This window comes from Macrobrachium nipponense, chromosome 6 (assembly GCF_015104395.2).
Source record: "Macrobrachium nipponense isolate FS-2020 chromosome 6, ASM1510439v2, whole genome shotgun sequence".
Classification (NCBI taxonomy): domain Eukaryota; kingdom Metazoa; phylum Arthropoda; class Malacostraca; order Decapoda; family Palaemonidae; genus Macrobrachium; species Macrobrachium nipponense.
The window spans coordinates 26,735,057-26,744,643 of NC_061108.1; the positions used below are offsets into that span (position 1 = coordinate 26,735,057).

At 47.6% G+C, this 9,587-nt stretch overlaps 1 protein-coding gene and 1 pseudogene across 1 annotated transcript in view; one reads left to right on the top strand and one right to left on the bottom strand.

Annotated features, from left to right (window-relative positions):
• LOC135216823 (meiotic recombination protein DMC1/LIM15 homolog) overlaps positions 1-7,748 on the bottom strand; it is a 97,898-nt pseudogene extending 90,150 nt beyond the window's left edge.
• Positions 1-9,587, top strand: part of LOC135216812 (meiotic recombination protein DMC1/LIM15 homolog) — a 284,123-nt gene that overhangs the window by 175,963 nt on the left and 98,573 nt on the right. The gene's annotated exons all lie outside the window — the stretch shown is intronic.

Consider the following 9,587-nt stretch of genomic DNA (forward strand, 5'->3'; position numbering starts at 1 on the left):
AGCTGGACGTACTCCTCTGGTCCACCCCGTCTTCTTCTCCTTGGTAGAAGAAGAGACGGGCCCTGTTCCCGAGGGAGCAGGAGGACCAGCAGAAGAGCTCCCCGAATCGCCGGAGCGAGACGGGCCCTTAGAAGGTCCCGAAGGAGTCTTCTTAGGGGGAAAAACCCGGGTTACCAGCTGGTCGCTGCAAGAGCGGCCGCTGGCCTGGCGAAAGTCACCTGAGCGGCTCTCACCAGCCTTCTGCTCCGTGCCGCGTCTTGGCGCCGAGCGAACTCTGGCGCCGAAACTTGGCTGCACGGTCTCCCGAGGGAGAACGTACACTCGGGATCTCTCGCGAACGAGAGACCGAGCCGGAACCTGGACGTAGCGGCAATCGCCGCTAGCACCAGGCGAGGAAGTACCAGAGCTAACCGATACTCCTCTGGTCCCCGTCTACCTCTTCCTTACGGAAGGGGAGACGGGGGGGCCCGCTCCCGATGGAGCAGGAGGACCAGCAGAAGGACCCCCCGTCCCACCGGGGTGGGACGGGCCCTTAGAAGTTCCCGAAGGAGACTTCTTAGGGGGGAAGCAGCCTTCTTCTTCTTCGGCTTATGGGCCTTAGAAGTCGAAGGGGAAGAGGCAGCAGCAGACGATGAAGACGAAGATGACAGCTTCCTCTTCTTCCTCTTCCTCGTCAGCTCACGCAGGACAGTCGTCAGGTCCTCCATCCAGGCCGGAGCCGGGGCTATTGCCGAAGCAACACGGCCCGACTGCACCTGTCCGGAAGGACCTGGGACTGGGGAAGACACACCGTGGGCAGGACCAGCATGGACAGGCTCAGGAACCAGGAGCGACAGGAACAGCACCAGCTCAGGGGCGGCAGGAACAGCGGCAGCGGTAGACCCCAGAAGGGACAGCCAAGCCAACAGCGGGAATCACATCAGCGGCAGGTACGGCAGGGCCAGCGATCGCCTCGTAGAATCATCGGCAGCCAGCGGAACCTGGGTACTGGCGGCTGGTCCAGGGGCGAGCTGCTGGAACAGCGGAAGTCTGGGGCAGGCAACACGAAGAAAACAGGTGGCGGCAGCAAAACCCCCTCGGTACGGCTGCGGACCTAGTAGCGGCAGACGGCGTCACCGACACAGCATGGGGAGTGTAAACCAGGAGGGGGGGAGCAGCATAAGCGGCCGTGGTAGTAGTGGAGACCGCCCAGACCTCGCTAGACGCTGCAGCAGCCCGTGGATGCTAGGCACGCCCTGCTGCCGCGGTGGTCCATACCTGTCCAAGGTCGTCTCCACGGATGTAGCACCTGCGGTAGCATAGATAGATTAGTAAGAGGGGTTCCCTCACGCATGGGGGGAAGACATGCCCCACCCCGAACGCAAGGAAGACCCCAAATACAAAATACAACGAAGAAGCTGAGCGGGGGGCAGGAAGGAAGACGAAGAATCGGTTTTTTTTTTCTACCAGGTGGGGGAGCCTGCGGGAGAGCTTTCCGACGACTTCCTGGCAGACCTTCGCTTCCCCTACCCCCGCACAGCAGTGAAAAGTAATATGAAAATGAAACAGAATACTGCCCTTGCGATTCACTTCATAGAACTTAAAAGGGAAAAAGATCAATTCCCGCGTAAGAACGGAAACTTGATCAAATAATATGATGCTATCATAAAATATATATGAAAATGAAACAGAATACTGCACTTGCGATTTCACTTTCACAGAAAATAATCGTAAGGATCAATTCCCGGGTAAGAGCGAAAATTGATCCAAATTAAATTTATGCAAATAAATAATGAAAATGAAAAGAATACTGTATTGCGAATCCACTTTCATTGCATTTTATCATACAAAATAAAAGGCTCCTGCCGAGCGCAATCACGCTCTCGGGTAAAACGAACGCACAGGGCAAAAAAAATATAATGAAAAAAAGTACTTACATTTTTCAAATTACACACTTTCGCCCAAAATACATGACTCGGCGCGAGCGCGCCCGCCCTCGGCACCGAGACATAATTCAAGGGTTCAATTTATGAAAAGAGAGGAAATCGCCGCATCTACGGCGATAGCTCCATGTTGGTTCATAATTAAGTAATGAAAATGAAAACAGTGTACTTACAGTTTCATTTTTTCAAGTCAAACAAACCATTAGTAGAAAACACAATATAAACAAAGCATACGACGATGAAGCGGGCAGAGAGCGATGACGAACACGTCCTTCACACCCACGGCCGAAAGCAAAAGTGATTTGTTTACCTCCCAGTTAAACTACCGTTCTCCCCTGTTCGAAGCTTAGACCGTTCCAGCTGCCGCTAGCTACTTCCTATTGTTAAAGGACCTCAGGTTTGTACTACGTTATCGGAACAAAACTCCTCCTTCAGAAGGAGGAACAGCGGCAGACCCCTGACGGTCACCTCCAACTACTTGCGCGTATGTTCTGGTCGGTCCTAGAACCGTGCCTGATCCATACGGCGTCATAGCGGGATCGCGAGCGGCGCACCTCTCGCGATCACTCCTCGGTACCTCGCTCCTCCCGGTGTAGCCCGAGGAGGTTGAAGGTACGGGAGAGGCAGACCTGGACGCTCCCCCCTCGCTCGCTGGCAGGACAGCGTGCGTGGAGGGCTGCTGCTGATCGTCAACCCGCGTGGCGATCGAGCAGCAGGCCTAGCCTTGCCGCTCGCCTGGGGCGAGTGGCTCGGCTGAGAACGTTGACGCTGATCTCTAGCGTCAGGCGAGCTGTTGCTGGTTACCGTCTCCGCCCCGGTCCCTATGGGAGCGGCGGTCAGGTGACCTGCTAGGCTCTCTGTCGCGGCGAGACAGGCCAGCGTCCTCTCGGCGCGTCGAGCCGCTGGTACCAGCCGTGGCTGGTACCGACGGCCGCGGGGACCCCTTCCTCGCCTCAACCCGTGGCTGGTCAGCGACCGTCACGTCAACCCGAGCAGCCAGTTGGTCGCTGCGAGAGCGTCCACTGGCCTGGCGAGAGTCGTGTGCACGACTCTCGCCAGTCTTCTTGACGGCGAGCGAGCTCGGGCGTCAAAACTTTGGCTGGACGGTCTCCCGTGGAAGAGCGTCCACTCGGTACTTCTCGCGAACGAGAAGCGGCCGAGACGGAACCTGATTTAGCGGCAGAACCGCTAACACCAGGTGAGGACGTACCAGCCGAGGCTGGTACACCTCTGGTCCCCGTCGTCTTCTTCTTTGCAGAGGAAGACACGGCCCCGTTCCCGAAGGAACAGAAGGACCAGCAGAAGAGCTCCCCGAATCGCCTGAGCGAGACGGGCCCTTAGAAGATACCCGAAGGAGTCTTCTTAGGGGGGGAGGAGGCAGCCTTCTTCTTCTTCGCTGGTTAGCCTTAGAAGTCGAAGGGGAAGAAGGAGGCAGCAGACGACGAAGAAGACGACGAAGACGACGACGACACCTTCCTCTTCTTCCTCTTCTTCTTCACCAGGCTCCGCAGGACAGACGTCAGGTCTTCCATCCAGGAGGGAGCCGGGGCAGTTGCCGAAGCAACAGGGCCCGACTGCACCTGTCCGGAAGAACCTGAGACTGTAGCAGCACCACCAACAGCAGGAGCGACAGGAACAGGTCCAGGAAGGTCCAGGAACAGCAGGAACAGCAGGTACACCATCTGAAATGGAAGGAGCAGCAGGGACAGCAACAGGTACAGCAGGCACGGCAGGAACCACAGGAGAGCCAGGCGTCCTGTCGCAGCTACCGTCATTCTCGGCACTGGCGGCAGGTCTAGGGGGGTACTCTTAGGGCAGCGGAAGTCCGGGGTCGGCAACACAAAGAAACCAGGTGGCGGTGGCACCGTCCTCTTTGGTACGGCAGTAATGGTTTGTGCACCGCAGCCGTAGGCGTCACCTGTCATTACATGCGGCGTGTACACAAGATGCGGCGGCATGTCATATGCTGGTGTTGTTATAGTGGTAGTAGTAGTGGTTACCACACCATGAGTGACCACTGCCGACCCCGCCAACCGCTGAATCAACCCCTGAATACTTGGCACTCCCTGCAGTCCCAGCGACTCCCACACTGTCAAGGTGTCCTTCGCTGGTGGCACATCTGCGGAAGCAACAGTCGGGTTAGTAAGAGGGGTTCCCTCGCGCCTCCTGAGAAGAACCCCACCCAGAGCGGACGGAAGACCCCGAATACAACGGACGTCCGGGTAGCGGGCGCCCTCCTCCACACTCGACGGATCGAGTGAGGAGAAGGACTCCGCTACCCCCCCCGCAGGGGAAGGCGCGAAACGTGGGGGCTGACCGGAGGCAGGAAGGAAGACGAAGTGTCAGTTACCAAAGGAGTCACTGGAGAGCTTTCCGATGACTTCTTTGGAGGCCTAAGTCTCTTCCTGCCCTCGTACAGAACCCACTGCGCCTCGGACCAATTCATACATGTTATACATGGCTTGTTCCGGGAGCATTCTCGCCCCCGGCAACGAGTACAAAACCTCATGTGGATCCACGTCCACGAATGATCTAAACCCGCCGCATCTACGCCCCCTCCAGCCCGCGACACACTACGGGCGACTGGGGGGCGCGGCGAAATCTCCATTTCTTGATCACTCATATTGCAGTAATAATGAATAAAGAAATGTACAAGTACTTACAATCATCCACACTCAACTAAACCAGAAAAGAGGGCTGAATACTCAAAGCAAACGACAAAAGCGGGCAGAGCGATGACGAACACGTCTATCTCCACACGGCCGAAAGCAAAAGTGATTTGTTTACCTCCCAGTCGCGCGGCGCGCGACGATCGGACAAGCAGTTAACTACCGTTCTCCCCTTGTTCGAAGCTTACGACCGTTCCAGCTGCCGCTAGCTACTTCCTCTATTGTTAAAGGACCGATGGTTTTGTATTACGTATCGGAACATAAACATTTTTCTTACGTCCGCGCGGTAACTCTTCCGAAAAAATCATACGTGCGATTGTCGTAATGTTTACACCATTTTAAATTAGCCGTTACATAAAGTTTTTATATATGAAAATGTGCGCAAATTCATGTAGAATACAACTAAATATAATTGAAGGTTGTAGCTTTTCTCATTTCGAAATATTTGCATATAAATCACGATAAATAGAAAAAAAACCACATTCGGTCAAATTTGACTCTACCGAAATGGTCGAAAAACGCAATTGTAAGCTAAACTCTTACAGTCTAGTAATATTCAGTCTTTTTATCTTCATTTTGAAATAAATTTGAAGTCTCTAGCACAATATTTAGATTTATGGTGAATTTAAAAAAAAACTTTCCTTCCCTCCGCACACGGATTCTCCGCCGCAAATCTCCAAATGCGTACGTCGCATTCTCGGAATATTTGCTCCGTCTCATATTAGGCGTTTCATAGAGTTTTATATATGAAAATGTACGCAATTTCATGTAGAATACAACAAAAAATAATTGAAGGTTGTAGTTTTCTCATTTTTGAAATATTTGTATATAAAAACATAAAAAAAAAATTTGACATTTGGTCAACTTTAACTCGTCCGAAATGGTCGAAAACTGCAATTGTAAGCTAAAACGCTTACAGTATAGTAATATTAAATCATTTATCTTCATTTTGAAACAAATTGGAAGTTTCTAGAAAAATAGTTTAGATTTATGGTAAATTTAAAAAAAAAACATTTTTTACATTCGCGCGTTACAAATTCATGCATCATTTTGTGATAATATTTTCTCTGTGTTACTTTGATCGTTTTACAATGTGTTATATACCAAAATGATTGCAATGTATATAAAAAAATATTTAAAAAATTTGACATTTGTTTGGTCAACTTTAACTCGTCCGAAATGGTCAAAAACTGCAATTGTAAGCTAAAAAAACGCTTACAGTATAGTAATATTCAATCATTTATCTTCATTTTGAAACAAATTGGAAGTTTCTAGAAAAATATTTAGATTTATGGTAAATTTAAAAAAAAAAAAAACATTTTTTTTACATCCGCGCGTTACAAATTCATGCATCATTTTGTGATAATATTTTCTGTGTTACTTTGATCGTTTTACAATGTGTTATATCCAAAATGATTGCAATGTAGTGTACAATAACAACAAAAACAAAATTAACTCGTTGGCTATAACCGTTTTGCTCACAGCGCAATTTGAACACAATTTATATATGAAATTTTGTTTTCGCGCTATCATATATCGCATTATTTATATATGATAATGATATTTTTTTTCATTTTTGATGGTTGCATACTAAACTTCAGGCAATGACAAAAAAAGGAGCCAAAAATGAACTCTTAATCTTGAAAACTAAAGCGCGCTGTGATTTTTTTGAAAAAAATATTTTTTCCGCTTCGGGGCTCACCTCCAAGGACCCCCTAAGCATACGGGAGACGATTTTTATTATACCCCTTAGGCGTTTATGGCTAGCTTCAATCCGACAAACACGAAGTTGAATACTTCACCGATATTGGTAAGATATACTTCACAAAACAAATGAAGAAAAATGTCTGCACCGACCACCGATTTTCACCAGAAGCCAGCAGAGAACAAATTGATGTTACCTGGGCAGATGTACCAGTAGTTCCCTTGAGTGGAGGGAGATGACGTCACCTATATCAGCGATGGTGGCACCACCGTGGAAGTTTTGAATCTATGTCTGCCATTCTTAGGGAACCTACGGCTGTATAATTGTTCGGTAAGACATAAATAAAAAATGATGTTTTATAATAAACAAGGTTTTAATTATATTTACCTAGTAATTACATAGCTGATCATGTAATTACTGGGAAGCTGCATAATTAAAATATATTTTTCAGTCAAGCAATGTGGCTCCAGGAAAGCATTCTTTTCACTGAGAGAGGCTCAGCAGGGAGCTTTGGCATGGAGTCAAGTGAAGCATCGCAAGGGGTGAAAGGAAGGCATCCCACTGCCCTAAATACTTCCTAGACCATTAACAAGAAATGGTCCCAACAGGGGGTAATTGCTCTAGTAACACAGTACAGGTAGTCACTGGGGGATGAATGGAGATATACTAACTTCCACTAACAATTACAGAATTCTTGACTCTCTTCCACTTGGAGTTGAATTTCTTCCACTGAAATGGTGAGTCCTATGCACTACTTACAAGGTAAATACTAACTGATTCAATTACTATAACCCCTGAAAAGAGTACACGAATTTTAAGGATAACATCATGAGGGGCCATAATATGAATAACATAAGCCCATTCCCAGCAAATCTTCAAACAGTCTGCTTTCTCATTCACCACACTCACAAAGACATACTAAACCACAAAGAAAAATGCAAACATCCATACCAGAGTCAAGCAAAGCTGCAGAGCAATGACATGTTCTGCCAATGGTAGCAAAAACATGGAGGTGGTACTTCCAGTATATCCCCAACTAGTACTCAGTTACCAAGCTTCAATAACCATAACAAGATTTTTGCTAAGGAATAGTACAGTACTTCTATATAAAATAGTAAGGTTTATAGCTTCCTCAGAACAGATTATGTACTGTAGTAGCAAAATTACAGGAATAAAAATGACAAAACCAACCTCTTTAATCTTATCCACTTTTTGCTTCTGAAGCCCTTTGATAGTGCACATTTTCTTTCTTGTGGTCATCTGAATACCTCTCACTGTGCAGATTCCTGCTGATTTCAGTTTCTTGATATCAGCTGCATTTATTCCATGAGCTTGTAGCTCATCAATGTCAGTGAAGAAGCTAATGTCATCATCCAAACGAGCCTCCTCCACATCAAGTGCTTGGTCTTCCATGGCTGTGAGTGGAAACTGTTCCTAATGCCAAGTATGTACTGGAAATACATATTTCATTATGAAAGTATCTACCCTACTCAAACTGATTTTGGTACTTTAAATGATTTAATTCTCACAGTGAATTAAATGACAATTTTTAAAAGTTAATTGTATTTTCCTAACCATACAACCCTTGGTCCTTTACATTAAGAAACACTTTCAGCAAGGCTGGAAAATAGCTGCTAGACTTTTGAACAAGGTAGTTGGGTGGTTTAACTATCGTTCAGGTGGTGGGAGTCCCACCCACTTGAATATACACACTCTACTTGCTTTTGGCCCAGGAATCAGAATGAGGGGTGGCATGAGGTGGGCCTAATGTGTAAAGGACCTCAGGTTGTATATTTAGGAAAAATACAATTTACTTTAAAAAATTGTCATTTGTTCCTACACATTATACTAACCCTTGGTCCTTTACATTAGGCAGACTTATTATTGGAGGGAGGAATCTGAAATAAGTCACAAGAGCTGACTGGAGTTCAAACACCTTGATTCTCTTCCTGGTTGTAAGAGTAAGGAAGGGACTCATGTCTCTGATGAACTGATCAGAGTATAGGAACTGCGTAATCATTCATCAAACTTCTGGGCTTTTTTCCAAATGAGGGAATAAAAGAGCCTCACAGGGAAAAATAAGCTGCAATGATTCTGTCAGTAAGGCAAATACAACTGGGTTTGTTTATTGCTAGGGGACCCACCCTTCCTCACCTTGCAAGAGGAAGGGGCAGTTACTTCTATAATCTACAAGATTAATAGAATGGGTGCTTATTGTAACACTTACCTGCATCGGAGCCCAGTTCCAGCGTATAACGACCAAATCCCCTCCCTGCCCGAAGGAAGAAGAGAATAAAGGGATGGAGAAGAAGAGAGCCAGTCACCCATTATGCATTCTCACATCAATAACTGCACACCTAAGGCGAGATGAAACCTTGTCCTGTTAAGTCAGGTAAGTTACACAACTTGTTGAACAGCCACCACAGGTCCCAAGGAAAAAGTGTCCAAGGACTTGTGGGCAATGTCCCGAAGGTAGGAGGTGAAGGTGGTCTGTCTGACCAGATACCAGCCGCCCTTCAGAACCTGACAGACTGACAGATTCTTCCAAAATGTGAGGGTTGGACCAATGCCCCTGACTTTGTGAGCCCTAAGCTGAGGAGTACTGGAGTCATCTGTTCCAGCAACAGAGTACGCCCTTCTAATCAGCTCACAAAGCTGAAAGAAATCATGCTCTTGGAACACCAGTACATACTAACAGTCAGTCATCAGCACTCAGGCCAGAGGTGTCGAGTCCTCTTCAGATAGTGCCACAGCAGTCTAACAGGACAAAGTAGCATCTCGTCAGCATCATTTACCTACAAAGTCCTCTAGGGAGGGGATCATAAAGGACTTAAACCTAGCATCAGGGACCCCTGGGTTTTGAGTTTTCACTGCCAAGTCCGGGACGAAATAGAGTGAACGATCCCCATCCCCTTGAGTGTTTAACATCAAAGGAGAGTCCATGAAGTTTGCCTACTCTCTTCGCCGATACCAGGGAAAGCAGGAGAATGGTCTTGAGGGTTAGATTCCTGTCTGACGAATCTCGTCGACTCACACCTCACCAGGAGGTTTGAGGGAACAGGTGAGGAAGACCAGGAACACAATACGGGTCTAGGAGAACGCCTTTGCCTTGGCAAAGCATGTCCTGAGAAGGATATAGCAGTTCTCACAAGCTAAACCGAGTACTTGGTTCAGCATTGCTGGGCCAAGCCCTCAACTCAGCCAAGCCACCCCTATAGCGCGAACATGATGGGTTGGGGGAGGGTGATCGAGTGAGTGACAAGGTGGCAAGAACATACTATATCCTTCTCA